Consider the following 16,171-nt stretch of genomic DNA (forward strand, 5'->3'; position numbering starts at 1 on the left):
ATAGAATATGGAGAGAAAAATCAATTTAATATAGAAGCCAAAGAAAACATCATGAAAGGGCTATCAAAGTTTGATGCTGATAAAGTGAGACATTGTATAACAAAAAATAAAAGGTTGGAAATATTGTAATTTTTATATGGAAAAGAGAGCCACAAAGCATCAAAGAAGGTTGATGAACCTTGTTGCTCGAGAAGTGAATAAAACCTTGTAAATTTTACTGATGAATATAGGAAAAGAAGGAGAAAGAGGAATAAAGCATCCCAGAGAAGAGATGCTGAGAATATTGAAGACTTTCATTCTTAGATGCAAAATGTTGCTCGCAACTCTTAGGTTTATGATGATGCAGAATCAAAAGAGAGACCATGCTGCTCAGATGGTATGTTATTGATATGTGACAATTGTAAAGAAATATGTCATTTATCATCTATATGTTTTTACACATCATCTAAGGATATATATATTCATATATCGAGTGGTTGTGAAGATAGACATACTTTAGTATTAATAGAAAATGAGGGATCCTTTGAATAATAAAAGAGTATATCATGTATAGAGAATAGGAGTGTCCCTAATAGTGATGAAGATGGAATACTTCTCAAACATGTGGATGATTCATCAAATAAAGAAAGGGATATAGATCTGTGTGGTAATCCTATTAGCACATCTAATAGAAAATAACATGATCTAAATGAAAGGACCTATTTTAGAAAGAAGTTTATCTCTTCTCTAAAAGAGATCAAGGAGCTATCAAAATCAAATCTAAAGCTAAAGGAGAAATTGGATGTATATGAGTTTGAGAATGAGAAGTTAAGAAAAAAAATCATTAATTTGAATGCTCAACATTAAGAGGCTAGCATATGGAATGGGATGTTGTACAATTAGCTAAATGAAAGACAATATTTTGTGAGAGACTACAAGCTAAAGTGTTCTCAATGAGACGTGATCTAGAAAGGGAAAGTAAACAATTGTATCAATATCAAAATCTTTAGGATAGAAGAAAGGATTTGTATGAGATGCTTGTTAAGAAACGATCCCCTCTCATCAAGGTTGGTTTGGGTTCCAAAAAATACTCAAGCCCCAAGAAGGAAAAGGATGAAGGTTCAACTACCCAACAAAAAGAAGTTGAATGTCCCGAAAATAATAAAGGAAAAGAAGTTGTTGGGAAACAACAGCAGCGAGGAAAGTAGCAACAGTAAGAGAAGAAAAAAATAACAAGATAAAGTTAAGAAACAAAAAAGAAGAGTGCAATGAACCAAATCAAATGACCACACAGAGTACATGAAGAACCACAAAAGGTCCTCTCCTCCTCAAGGACAATGTATCTCGAAGTATCATAGGTTCTTCCATGGTTATTGTTTTTCTTGCAACAATTATGGGCATAAGGCCATAGAATGTAGATGGAATGAAAGGAAGAAAAGTGTGATGGGTGGTAGAAACCCAAGAATACATAGGATTCCTAGGAAATGGAATAATACCAACACAAAAATAAATAGTGAAAGTGCTATGAGAAATAAAAATCCATTTGTCCCATTCTTAAGGGAAGTTGAATCCTACAATTGTGGCAATTTTAGGCACAAGGCCACAAGGTGCATATATGAGCAGACAAGGCATCCCACTCATAGATTGCACGAAAATGAAGAAACTTGGTCATTGAGGAAGAGAAGAGGTGTAGGAGTAAAGGTAGTTGAGTTTGTCTTCAATGCTCTGAGTTAAAAGGATAGTTGAATAGAGGAGGAAGAAAACCATTTGTGATTCCCAACTACAATAAGGGTGAGCTTCATATAAGGAAAGGGATCAACATCCCAATTAATCATTCCTTTGATACAAAGAGTAAAATAATAAAAAATAATGCTTGGGTGAAGAAAGATGAAAGCAAGGAGAAGTGCCCTTCATCCCTGCACAACTAAGAGAAAAACGAAATTAGGACAAGTAAGAAGATGGAATGTAAAGCTCTTGTCAAGACTCGACCATTAAATGTTTAAAGGAAAAAGGAGGATAACCTACTCAGCAGGGAGTAGATCCTCAGTCTCTCTTCATTAAAAGAAGGTATTGACCTCAAGAAATTCCAAATAAGTCAAATGCAAGAAACCAAAAGGAATAATTAGAGAGGTGCATATGAACTTTGGAGGTATGTGTAACTCCCCTTCTTGATTATAATGATAAATTTGCCTATTTAAAATGTATCGACATTGCACGAGTGAGGAGTGTGTAGCTAGAATTGTTTCAGGGGAAGTACACAACAACATTGTACTTTGTGTTGTACGAACAATAGAAGTTGTAGTATAAGCATGGAATGATAAAAGGCAGAGAGTCTAAATCAGGTCCACAAGATCAATCCCTAAGCTGAAGCAAAGAAGAAGATGCAGGAGATCAGAGAGAATTGACTTATGGGGAGCTTCTTTAGTAGTAGTAGCAGGAAACAATTTTTAGCCTCAAGAAGAAAGATTAATTGAGGGAATGAAACTTTTGCATCTTTAGTGAAATAACCTTATTTTATTTAAGTTGTAAATTTGATTAAGCCTAGAAATCTTATGTTCATGAACATAATTGGTACATGTTCTGCATGGCCCTTAATTTTAAACTGGTATCAATATATCAATTGGAGGTCTTTGGTTCATGTGAAGTAACCTTTTTTGTAAGTGGACATTTCTTTTTGAGATAGAGTCTTAAGAGTTTTCCTGGTACATTGTCCAATTTGCATCATTTTTTTCATGCAATTAGTATCAATTAAGTAGCAGTCCCTATCTAAAATAACATGATCTCAGGGGGAGAAGTACTTACTATTAGGATGCTCAAGAGAAGTGAGAAAAGTCCTAGTATCAGGAGCAATAGTGGAAGGATATGCCTAAATGCATCACTAATGGTTGGTATTTGCAGCAACAATAATACTATTTGCAATATTCATTAGTATCAATTTCTTTTAATTGGTACAAAATATGAATTGGTAGAGATAGAATTTAGCCAGCAACCATGAGGTGTCCAAAACTAGAGGCTTTAACAAAAGAGGTAGTATATGTTCATGGGGAGCATATAATAAATGTCTAGTTCTTATAGTGACAAAACTACAAGAAGGTGTAAGGACTTGTTTTAATAATGTTTGATTCTTGTAGATGCACTTGTTTATGATATTTGTAGCTAAGTTTGGTTGGCAGTCTTCAAGTGCCTCGTCAAAGAGATACCTATCCTTGAAAAACGAAGTTTGCAGAGAAGAATGCACATCAACATCCAGACCCTAATACATTAATTGAAAGGGGGAGAAGAAGTATTTTGTAGCCTTATGCCATTGATGTCAAAGGGGGAGAAACAACTATGATGGCCCATATAGAGGAGAGAAAGCCATTGGTGGCTCATGTAGAGAGAAGGACATTAGTGGCCCATGTAGAGAAAGAAATCTCAACTCAAATGTCATCCATTGTGCTTGATGGATGCAACACAAGGAGTGGACATCAATGTGGAGAAGTTATGAGGTGTTTCCATCAATTCTGACGGAGGAGATTTTTGGATAGTTGGGATTGATAGGATGGCTAGTGACATTCAGTGTGTTGGCACTGATGTCAACTAGAGTAGCATTGATGTCAACTAGGATAAAAATGATGGAAATTGGACTAACATTGATGTGTATGGTGTTTGTTAAGATCCAAGGGAGTCTTAGGATTTGAGTGCATTTATACCTTAGGTTATCATCTTAGATGCTTCTGAAATTAGCATAGTTGGATAGTGCTAAGAAAAAGATTTCCAACAATATATTCAAGTCTGCAAATGGCCTCATGGATCAGTATTTATTTCCAGTCAAATTTCAATGGCCCCAAAGTCAATATTATAGAGCTAACATTGGTGGAGGACCAGTTTGGAGAAATTTAGTTTAGTAGTGTTTGCCAAATGTGGTGCAGTATTTAAGAAGAGTAACTAAGTGAAGGAACATGAAGATGTATCTTGACAACATTGCACTGAGAAGCACTTTTATTGTTCTACCCACGAGCCCATATAATAGTTCATTGCAGTGGAGATTTCCCTAGAAGGACCAAAGTGTGCACAAGTGTTGAGTAGCTGGGATGATCTAGGGCCAAATAGACATGGACAGACAATAGAGTAATTGAACGAGGTCTGATTAGTCAGTGAAGGTCCCACAATGACAACTCATCCTGATGGAGATTTCCCTAAAAGGTTTAAAGGTATGCGTGAGTGTTACGCCTGGCATGACGTAGGCCTCAACTAAGGTGGACAATCCACATAGTAGCGAAGTAGGCAACAAGAGTGATAATTAGCAGAGTTTGTAGAGTGGGAGGCCACACAACCATGTCATCCTAGCGGAGTTACCCTAGAAGGATTTAAAGTTACACACGAAGGGAATGTTCAAGATGACGTATGCACATGATAACATCAGCATGACGTGGCATAAATGGAACAAAGGACATGTGGCATACATATATTATGTTTTCAGGTAGTCGAAGAGGCCAAATATTGCTAACATATGTCACCACTTAGGGGGTGTCATGTTGGGTTTATGATGTAATCATGACATCATCCTAGAAGGGATACCTAGAATGTTTAGAAACATGCATATGCAGAGGCGTCTATCCTGACTAAGTGTTGGGATCATTAGGGGAATTTTGAGGTCTAAAATGGGCCTCCTAAGGAAATAATAAAATACTAGCTAAACTAATAAAATAATATTTATGAATTTTCAATTCACTTTTTGGACCAATATCCATGTAACCATGGTTAAATTCAATTGAAAAGTTGTACCAAAATAAAATTAATAAAAAAAATTATATTGATGTGACTATAAATAAAAAAGAGTTTTGAAGAAAAAGTCACGATCATTGAACAACTAATGCATTTGTCCTTTGTACTTAAATAACTTAAAATCAATTATAAATATAAATTCTTAAATTCTTAATTGTATAATATATTATTAATTAAAATTTATATTATTTAAATTATATAATTTAACTATATAATAACATGTAATTAAAATGCTATATAAAAATTATATAATATAATATAATAAATATATTATATTATTTTATGTATTAATTTTATATTACAGGTTAAGTTGAATTTTTTTGGTAAGCTTGGCAGGACTACATCTTCATTATGTCCGATATATCACCCCCCATTGGGGCAGGGAATTGAACTAGTGACTTCACATCAAGGAATGGCTTAATATAGTACCCGATCACCGTCTATCCAAGAGCCCATGGACCAGATTGAGTTGATTTAATATAATATAATAAATTTAATATATTACTATAATCAAGATATTATATAAACATCAAATAATATAATTTAATAAATATAACATATTATTTTATGTATTAATTTTATATTACATGTTGAATTGATTTAATATAATATAATAAATGTAGTATAGTTGTTGAAAGACAAGTTATATGGTAATCAATGTATGGTTAAAAAGTTCTAACCTCTCAAATTTTGAAAATAATTTATAAACTTTATTAAAATTTTTGAAAATTATAATATTAAAATAAAAAAATAAAAAATCAATTTCTAAAATTTAAATTTATTTTTTTCAATTGGTTACTACATAAGAAGTGACTAATTTTATAGACTTTTAGAATTTTTTTAAAATAAAAAATAAAATTTAAAAAAATATATAATATCACCATGTATCTATACAAATTAATTAACATTGTCACCAAAATAAATACTCTGAAAATAGTACTACCATCAAATTAAACCACTGCAAGGTGTGTTATTAATGTCTCCACTAGCCACCTTTACCCATTTTAATGTCCTTGAGACATTTATGCCATTAATTCATTTATGTCGTTTAGAATAGATCTAGGGGAATAACAAAAAGATCCATAAAGAATAGGAATGCAGTGGGAAAAATAAAGATGATAAGTAAGAAAATAACTAGCAACGAAATCTACTAATTTGAACAAGTTTCCACATGTACTCAAAGATCAGAGGAAACAAAAGAACCCAACATGATTGACTATGCATTTGATAAAATCACATTTACTTCTTTAGTGAAAAGAAATAAAATCCCAACCTCTTTTCTATTGCCCTTTAGAATAAATCCTCTATGTATGGCATTACGGCTTTGTGCTACACTACATGCTTACTCTCCAACATTAAAACAAGAGAAACTAGTATAGTGGTAGTCCCTACCGACATGCAAATTCAATATCATGAAGAAATTTGCAATCTTAAAATTGTAGATATCTTTTTGTTAGCAATTGTAGTTCAGTCCAGTAGCAATAGAAATTTTAGTATTCTGAAGCAATTTGTAATCTTAAAATTGTCACAAGAGAATTTCGTGCAACTGAGAAAGGAATTTTGGTTGCATCCCAATCTTGTCAGAAATTTTGGTTGCATCCCAAGTTTGTCAGGAAAGGAAATCAACTACTTAAGAAGCCAAAGTGAAGAACAACCTTGTTACCACTGCACTTATTTTTCTGGAAAGGCACATATATGGTAGTTGAAAATATTTACAAGTCTTTCAAATGCAAATCTGTTAGATTATCAAGAGTTCCATTTAACATATTATTCTGCAAATTCCTGCAAGAAAACCTAAAATATTTCATAATGTTTTAAGAACAACCCCAAAATATAATAGGCAAGGAAGTTAACTAGATATAGAGATAATATCTATTGGAAGAATAATTGCCTCCTGCAACATATATTATATTTCAATCCTATAAGGTTTCTAAAAACATGGAGTGTGTAACTCTGCAAGAACTGGATTCCTCGAGTATGATTATAGGAGCAAGCCTTCCCTTACGTGTTTTAGAAATATATATTAAAATGTTTAACACTACTGGTGAGATTAACATTTCTCTTGGCACAATGATTGTTCTAATTCTAATTTTAAGTTGGTGACACCCAAAAAATGAACATAATTCCACTCTTATTTGGTGTCAATGTTGTCTATGTGGTTTGGTGGTTTGCACCACCCATGTCATGTAACATTTGCATGGGCATGCTCCTAAACATTCTCTCTTAATTATAGATATCCTCTCTTTGAGAAAATCCCATCAGTTCCCCCATGCATGGAAGCAAAGGGTAGATCCTACTAGTAGTGCATTAAATCATTCCCAAATAGCTTCAATTGTGAATAAATTCAAGGAAGAAAATCACTTTTCCTCTACATTGTAAATATTTTAAAATTTACAATAAGAAGCTCACAAAATGATGTAATAACTAAACATTAATGTTGTTATTTTCCTTTCTATTCTCATGGCTAGAGAGTGTAGATGTTGGGCAGGGTAATGCAAGTCCACTTTCTGAGAAAAGTGACGCATAAGAAAATTGCTAGTCATATTAATCCTATTGTAAACAATCAATATCATAAAATATGTTATTCTTTTAAAATTCTTAAACAAACCTTAGAACAGTTTCTACTAATAGATTTTCAAGTTTTCATTTGAATGAAAACTTAGCTTCCATTATAACCTTCCTGAGATTCTATGAATTTTACTGCTACATATTCATTATTATCTAATTTGCAATTAGAATAAATACTAAAATGAATAGGTGCAATTCCTTATTTCTTGTTAATATCTAGTGTTTCCAACCAAAACCAAAGATGCACTCTTAACTCAAATATGTACCTTTGACTCCTGAGTGCCATGGAAAATCATGCGTTCTGAGGAAGAACCAAACAAATATTGCCCAAAATATGTCTTCTTAGTGCTATTATCCTCAAGAAAATATGTCTAAGTCAAAATTCAATTATTTATTCATTGTATCTAATTTGCAATTGGAATAATTACTAAAATGAACAAGTGCAATTCCTTGTTTCTTGTTAATCTCTAGTGTTACCACCCAAAAACAAAGATGCACTCTTAACTCAAATCAGTACCTTTTTTACTCTTGAGTGCCATGGAAAATCATGCGTTCTGAGGAAATAACAAACAAATATTGCCCAAAATATGCTTTCTTAGTGTTATTATTCTCAAGAAAATATATCTAAGTCCAAATTCAGTTATCTCGGTTTTTGGAAATATCTTTTCTCATTTTTTGGAGAAGCAATTAATAGTTCCTAGTCATGACCCATGACTTAATAGGCGTACCTTCCAATTTAAGCAAAAAATGAACAATCTTTATGACATTATCTAGGAAATTCCAAGTTATCCACACCAATAGTTCATGGGTTCTACCTTTCCTATAATAGTCAATTTGTATTGAGGGTTGTTGCTCCTCTGTGGCAATCAATTCTAAGGAATTCACTTCTAGAAACATAAGGTTGCAAGAAATTTACTTCTCACAAAAGTGGATTATAAGTCAATAGACTTGGTCAATTTTGGGCTTTTGTGGCCTTCGAACCAAATAAAGTGACATGGTAAAAATCATAGTTGTCTCTAGAAAAAGCCAAAGTTGATTATGGTTTAACTACTTAGGGACATCAAATGACTTCATTTCAAGTTCATTTCAAATTCTCACCACAAGGAATGACATTGTTGCATTATTTGAAGTGTCCCCATTATGTATTACTCTACAAGTAGCAAGAAATGAACTTCGTATATGAACCAATAGAAGCTAAAACCAAGGTTCAACACAAAAGAATTCTAGCACAAGCTTATGGAAACATAGGATGAGGACCAATATTTGATTGAAAATTCATAGGCCATAAATAATATGCATCTCAAAATTTTTGGAAAACACAAACATCAATATGTTGGGCCACCCCACAAGAAGAAATTCTAGAGGAAAGAATGTAAGCACCTAACCCAAGTTAAAATTTCAAGAAAATTCTAGTTGTCACCATCAAGGTAATATCTAGACTCTCTGCTCAAACAAGGTTGCATATATTGGTGATTCTAAGTTCTTGTGGCAAAATTCTTCATTAGTTGAAGGGTAGGTATCTAGAAATGAACATGTGCACTGGCTATAATAGAGATGAGAATCCCCACAATGTTGCAGGGGATCACAAGAGCAAGGATCAACAAGTGATGAAAGATACAGTAACTATGGGTGGTGGAAATGAAACTTGGAAATGTAAAAATGGATTGAGTATTGTTTAGTCATAGTAGAGATAACACAAAAATAATTAGCATGGATTTTTTGTAAACTATTCAAACTATTTTTGGAGGTTTGTAGTTGTTAGATTAGAATTTTAGTTTTCTAAACTATTGTCGAGTTGTTGAAATTCTAATCAAGGATATAACTTAAAGGAACTTAAAAAACACGGAATACTTACAACACAAAAACAATTCAACATGAAAACCAACTTAGCACAGGAAAACAGATAACCCACTATATTATAGTCAATTGGCTACAGTTAATATGACATGATTTGGATAACTGTAATATGTTGATTGTTGTTGATTCTACAATGAAATGTGGTTAGGTACTTGTTGATTAAAATTTAGTGATTACTAATAACTTGTAAGTCTCCAAAATACATATATTTGGTACAATCTATGCCAATGTCATTGAGTAAGATATGTTTTTCATACAACATTTCAAATAACAAATGTTGTTGTGAATTATTTTTGCAAAAGTATCATTAAAAAAATGAATCAATATTCAGAGGGAATTCGAAGCACAAGGTAATATTATTTATTTATGTACCTAACAAAAGATATGAATGTATTAATCTACTATCTTATTTCTTTCTTGTTTCATGAGTCCATTGCCTCCTTTCTGGCACACTTAAAGCAATATCATGTCCTTGTTCTTTGCCTGTTCTATTTTGTGAAATTTCAGACCTTGAACTAATATTACTTCTTGAAGTTTCAGATATTGAGATTCCATCGGAAGGCACAATTTGTTATCCCATAAATCATGCCCAAATAGAAAGCTTTGAGAGAAATGCCACATTCTTGCCCCCAATAAAGAAAGGAACAAGGGCCTTCTCAGGGCCAAAAAAAATATAACTGCTCTATATTAAGTATGGAAATATTTAAGTAAATCCTATAATAGACGACATATACGTACAATGAAGAAATTTTATCTATGATTTTTACATACATCACTATATGTTTTTTCCATAGAAATCTAATTGTTCCTTTTGCATACATCATTATATGTTTTTTTCATAGAAATCTAATTGTCTAATTTGAAAGAGTTAGCATAGAAGTCTAATTTGCAAAGGGTTCAATTTAGCATATTTAGAGAGCTAGCAAGTTCTATGGTTGCAGGTTGTGTAGGTTTTAACCCTGTACATAAATTACCTGCATACGAATTCTAAAAACAGAAAATAAACAATGGCGAGAGCATAAAACATAAAACAAATATAATAGATATTTTCTCCTGGATCCCAAAACCAAGACTACTAGATTGATTTTTCATTATGTTCCTTTCAATGTTAAAATACATATATATATGCATGTTGAAGCATCCATAAACGCCAACCCATTAACCCTCGATTAGAACATAACCATAGTTCCCTTGACCAGATCTACAAAATATTATGGACAGAAAACCCACCCAAAACCATTTGCGAAATCCATGCAAAAAACCATAGGTAGGTATGCTCACCTAATATAGGGTCCAAAAAAAACTCCTTGGGCACTGCCCTAGACCCCGTGCAAGGGGGCTACCACCCCTAGCATACCCCCCAGCAGTGCCCAACGCATGGGATAGTCGCGGAAATAATATAACACAACCCAACAGGTTGCAGATTCAGCTCACAGATTTTGAGACAGTGACTGGTAACCCATACCTTGGCTTGATTATTTATCTTAAGCTTGCTTGACCTGTTTTAAGCTTTTCTGTTTGCTTAGAATTTTGTTGGAATTATGCTTTTGTCTTCATCTTGTAATACCAACCATGTATGTTAAAATTAACTACCTTTGTCCACTATTTTTTCTTATTATATGTTCATAATTTTGTTGTAATTGTGCTCCTTTCCTCATCCTTGCAAGACCAACCAACTATGTTAGAATTAATGTCAAATTCAAAACTACTCAAATTTTAGCTAAAATTCAATCCTATTTTTTATCATAAAGATGGATATTTTTTTATCTTAAATATGGAATCTATTTCTTGTAAGAATAAGCTTCAGGAAAGCTATTGGAAAGCGACTATCTCAACACTGAGAAAAATAACCCTGTGGAGAATATTTTGTACTTCGACTAACTTCTTTTTTCATTGCTTTCACAACTACCCTCCATGGCTACCAGTATGATATACATAAGGAGGCTTGTGTTGGTGCTGGAAATAATTTAAAATAATAGAAAATTCAATTGGTCCCCATTGAATACATTTCCCAAAGCTATTTTGTAGAGCTATAAAATCAAACAAATACCTGAAACAGAAAGAATGTTCAGATTTCAAACAATCTTGTAATGTTAGATGAATTCCTAAAACAAAAAGGAAGTTCAAATTTCAAACAATCCTAGGACAACACATAGAGAACCTATAATGTAAGTATTGATGGCTGGAAAGGAACAATATTTTTCCCTAATGAGACAATGCGATAGTAGAGAACCCACAAAAGAAAAAGAGTTGAAACAAGGACCATAAAGTGAAAGCCCATCCTATTGATTTCATCACTCATTACACCCAATCTTACAAATTGGAAACTTATTTCTCCAATAAGCAGATCTTACAGTTAAAGATGAGGTAAGTGGTCAATTGTCATTAAAAAACATCAAGACAAAAAACAAAGTTCATAAAATGTTGGAGTTGTAGACATAAACAATGGGATTGATCCCTATTGGACGAGTATCAGGCCTAGGTTTACATTAATCTGGCTCAATGGTATCTACAAATATATCTCTCCAAATATATATATATATATATATATATATATATATATATATATATATATATATATATATATATATATATATATATATATATATATATATATATATATATATATATATATATTGAAATGCTTGAATACCTATTGTAAGAAGAGCAGCCAACTAAAATAATTACAACCCAAGAGGTAATTATTTGAAAGGTTTCATAAGTACAACAGAACAACCCTTGTAACTTGACCACAAATTACACCTAGCAATTGCAACCAGCCTAAAATTGATGATAACCATTATTGAGCAGTTTGGGTATAGCCATGTTAACTAGCTGCAACCAAGGTCAGCAAGGTGACTGATCATACCTTTTTCCTGTATGGGAGGCATGTCAAACAAAAATTCTTAAACCAAATCCAACATACTATACCCACTAAAGTTACACCATACAGCCCTGAACTTCTCTCTGCAACACTCTCACAAAGCCTTGAATCTTCAATGCCCAACAGAAGTCACAAAACCCACAAGGAATACCAATCACTTACAAACTCAATAGACAACCCAAAGCATATTATCAAAAACCTACAATGCACATAAAATACCCAATACTGCATACACCCCTGAACTCCGTCCTCGGACTCCAACGCTTAATACCACTCATACTACACAGTTACATTAATGCAGGAAAATGTAGGTAGTAAACAGTTATAAGTTATACAATCTCATGGCGAGAATCATTTTGATATATTTCTCATTAGGAAAGAGTAGCGAGAATTACCTTAAAAGCAGATAACAAATTTCATTGCAGTGTTCAGAGAGCATGTCCTCAACACGATCTCGTGAACTAAGTGCATCGGTTAGTGTAGTGTCACATGAAACTTTCTGAGGACCAACTCATGCAAGTGTAGATACCTAAGAACACATATAGAAATGAATGTGTTTATAGCATTACAAGGAACCTACAAAAGGATGTCAAGCATATCGAAAAAACTTAGCCATTTATCAACCCAAAATTTTTGTAATCTTGGAGCCTTAAGGAACCTAATATGAAGATTCCATGGTGTTGAATAAAGAATAAGATAGAAACTTAGATCAACTTGATTCCAAGTGTCACGTGAAGCTATGTGAGTGTGCTAATAAAAAAGTCCCTGTTGGCCAAAACTTCTTCATGACTAGCAAGAGGTGGAGGGTAAACATGTTTAGCAATGGGACTAATAATAGTAGGAGTCTACACAATTTGTTGTTGTAGTGATTGAGCATTGTCTAATGAAGAACCACAAGTTCTCCTTAGATGGGTGGAAGAAGAGACCAATTGAATTTGGTTTGTTACAACATGCACATGCATAGTAGGAATAATAGTTGTTCTAACCTCAGAATAGACACATATTGTCTTTGCATTTATCAGTGTTTAATGATTATAACGATGGTCGTGATATGGGTGTTTCTAATGTTGATATTGGTGTTTCCAGTATATTTGATTCCAATATGTGTGTTTCCAATAGATATAAATAGAGCTTGAGAGGGCCATTACTAAGATGTAGGTTACGCAGATCTGTGACTAGAGATCATTCATGTAAATTATGTAGTAGAGGGCTTTAAATAGAGTCTTGCACTTTTAACAACCCCAAAATACCTTGTTAAAGTATTGGGTGAGCCATAGCTATGCCTTCCCTTATTTTATTCATCAAGGTTCCTCCGCACCTCCTAACAGAGGCTGGTATGATATTCTTCAACCAATTTACAGGACCGTGAGAAGAAGGGCTAGTCATTTTTAAACATAATGCGTGGAATAATAATAATAATAATAAATCCTTGATGGACCATGTGAACCCTCGCATGAGGGCCATGTGCCTCACCACTTTGTCCTTTGTCTCCATAACATAACATGCAAGTCCCAACTACACCACTCAAACGTTTAATCATCCTAGCATTTGTGACTCAGTTCAGAAAGAAACTCATACCCAGAATTGGCTTGCCACCAGATCTTCCCTATTCCTTCATCATCTTCGTGTGAACAAGTCTATCATTAAAACAAAACCATTGTAGTGAGAAGCAATATAGAATACAACAATTTTTTCACCTGTTAGGTAAATTTGACTCAGGATAGAGTCAAAGTTGACCAAGTTAAACAATGATGGTTTTGGGGCACATGGTATTGTGCGCCCATAGTATTTTGCCCGTGGTATTATATGTAATGGAGCTTATAAAAGGCTGGAAGGATTTCACTGTAATGCAAGACTTGGAGGTCAGCGGTGAAGGCTCACTTGGTCGGATTGGCCAAGGTTTTGGCCAATTCTAATAAGATCTTATTAGGTTGGGTTTTTCCCCGGATTTGGGGTTTTCCCGGATAAACATTTGTGTTTATGTGTTTATGGTTGTTGCTGGTTATTTTTATATTTATTCCTCTCAGTAATTATTTATGTTATGTAATAAATTTCTTAACAACTGGTATCAGAGCTAGATATTGGCTTCAATGGGATTCTTTGATGCCAGGGGTTTATAGTGCCTCGTGAGATCAATGCAGCCTTTTTTACAGATCTGGGTCTGAAAATAATGGTGGAACAATCGTACGCAGAAGAACCTCGAGGAGAATGTGCAGAAGATAGTGCTGTAACTGCTAGGGATCGCAATGCATTTGTGATATTTACGGGTTTGGAACATGCTGATGAATTGTTCGGGATTCATGCGGCTTCGAAAATTGTTCATTTTCTGCTACATGAGGCCAATGGTGTTGGAATCTACGAGGTTCTCATCGGGCTCACAGTTGTAGTTTGATAGAGGTTTTTGAGCAATCAAATTAAGAGAGGATGGATCAGAATCGTAGCAGCAATAAACAAAAAAAATTAATGAATTCAAAATTATTGCATGTAAATGGGCATACTACTATAAGACCTGGTAAGGCATGTGTACCCCTCGGTGATCACCGGTAAAGTCTGGGTTAGACCTAGGTGATATGGGGGATGTCGGGTTAACAATACCCTAGGTAAAAACTCTGAGGTGGGTAAGAGCTAGAGTGAGCAGGATTGTCTCACTTAGCAGGTTTGGCTGGAGTTAGTCAAGGAACCCCAAGTCAACTTTAAGGGGGGAATTCTTGGGTAAAATTGACTCAGGATAGAGTCAAAGTGACCAAGTTAAACAGTGATGGTTTTGGGACAAATGGTATTGTGCACCCATAGCATTCTTCCCGTGGTATTATATGTAATGGAGCTTATAAAGGGTTGGAAGGACTTCATTGTAATGCAAGACCTGGAGGTGAGCGGTGAAGGCTCACTTGGTCAGATTGGTTGGGGTTTTGGCCAATGCTAATAAGATCTTATTAGGTTGGATTTTTCCTTGGATTTGGGGTTTTCTCGGATAAACATTTGTGTTTATGTGTTTATGGTTGTTGCTGGTTATTGTTATATTTATTCCTCTCAGTAATTATTTATGTTATGCAGTAAATTTCTTAACAACTAGTATCAGAGCCAGATATTGGCTTCAAAGGGATTCTTTGATGCCAGGGGTTTATAGTGCCTCATGAGATCAATGCATCCTTTTTTATAGATCTGGATCTGAAAATAATGGTGGAACAATCGTACGTGAAAGAACCTCGAGGAGAATGTGCAGAAGATAGTGCTGTAACTGCCAGGGACCACAATGCATTTGTGATATTTACTGATTTGGAACATGCTGACGAATTGTTCGGGATTCATGCAGCTTCAAAAATTGTTCATTTTCTGCTACATGAGGCCAGTGGTGCTAGAATCTACGAGGTTCTCATCGAGCTCATAGTTGCGGTTTGATAGAGGTTCTTAAGCAATCAAATTGAGAGAGGATGGATCAGAATCATAGCAGCAATAAACAAAAAAAAAAATTAATGAAGTCAAAATTATTGCATGTAAATGGGCATACTACTGTAAGACCTGGTAAGACATGTGTACCCCTCGGTGATCACCGGTAAAGTCTGGGTTAGACCTAGGTGATAGGGGGGATGTTGGGTTAACAATACCCCGGGTAAAAACTCTAAGGGGGGTAAGAGCTAGAGTGAGCGGGATTGTCTCACTTAGCAGGTTTGGCTGGAGCTAGTCAAGGAACCCCAAGTCAACTTTAAGGGGGGCATTGTTGGGTAAACTTGACTCAAGATAGAGTCAAAGTTGACCAGGTTAAATAGTGATGGTTTTGGGACACATGGTATTCTGCACCCATAGTATTTTTCCTATGGTATTATATGTAATGGAGCTTAGAAAAGGTTGGAAGGACTTCATTGTAATGCAAGACCTAGAGGTGAGCGGTGAAGGCTCACTTGGTCGGATTGGCCAGGGTTTTGGCCAATGCTAATAAGATCTTATTAAGTTGGATTTTTCCCTGGATTTGGGTTTTCCCAGATAAACATTTGTGTTTATGTGTTTATGGTTGTTGTTGGTTATTTTTATATTTATTCCTCTAAGTAATTATTTATGTTATGTAGTAAATTTCTTAACATCACCTCTCTTTCTAAATTTCAAGACTACCAATGCAAG

The sequence above is a fragment of the Pinus tabuliformis genome, chromosome J, assembly GCF_031772625.1.
Source record: "Pinus tabuliformis cultivar Carrire ecotype Pingquan chromosome J, CPIR1, whole genome shotgun sequence".
In the NCBI taxonomy this organism is placed as follows: domain Eukaryota; kingdom Viridiplantae; phylum Streptophyta; class Pinopsida; order Pinales; family Pinaceae; genus Pinus; species Pinus tabuliformis.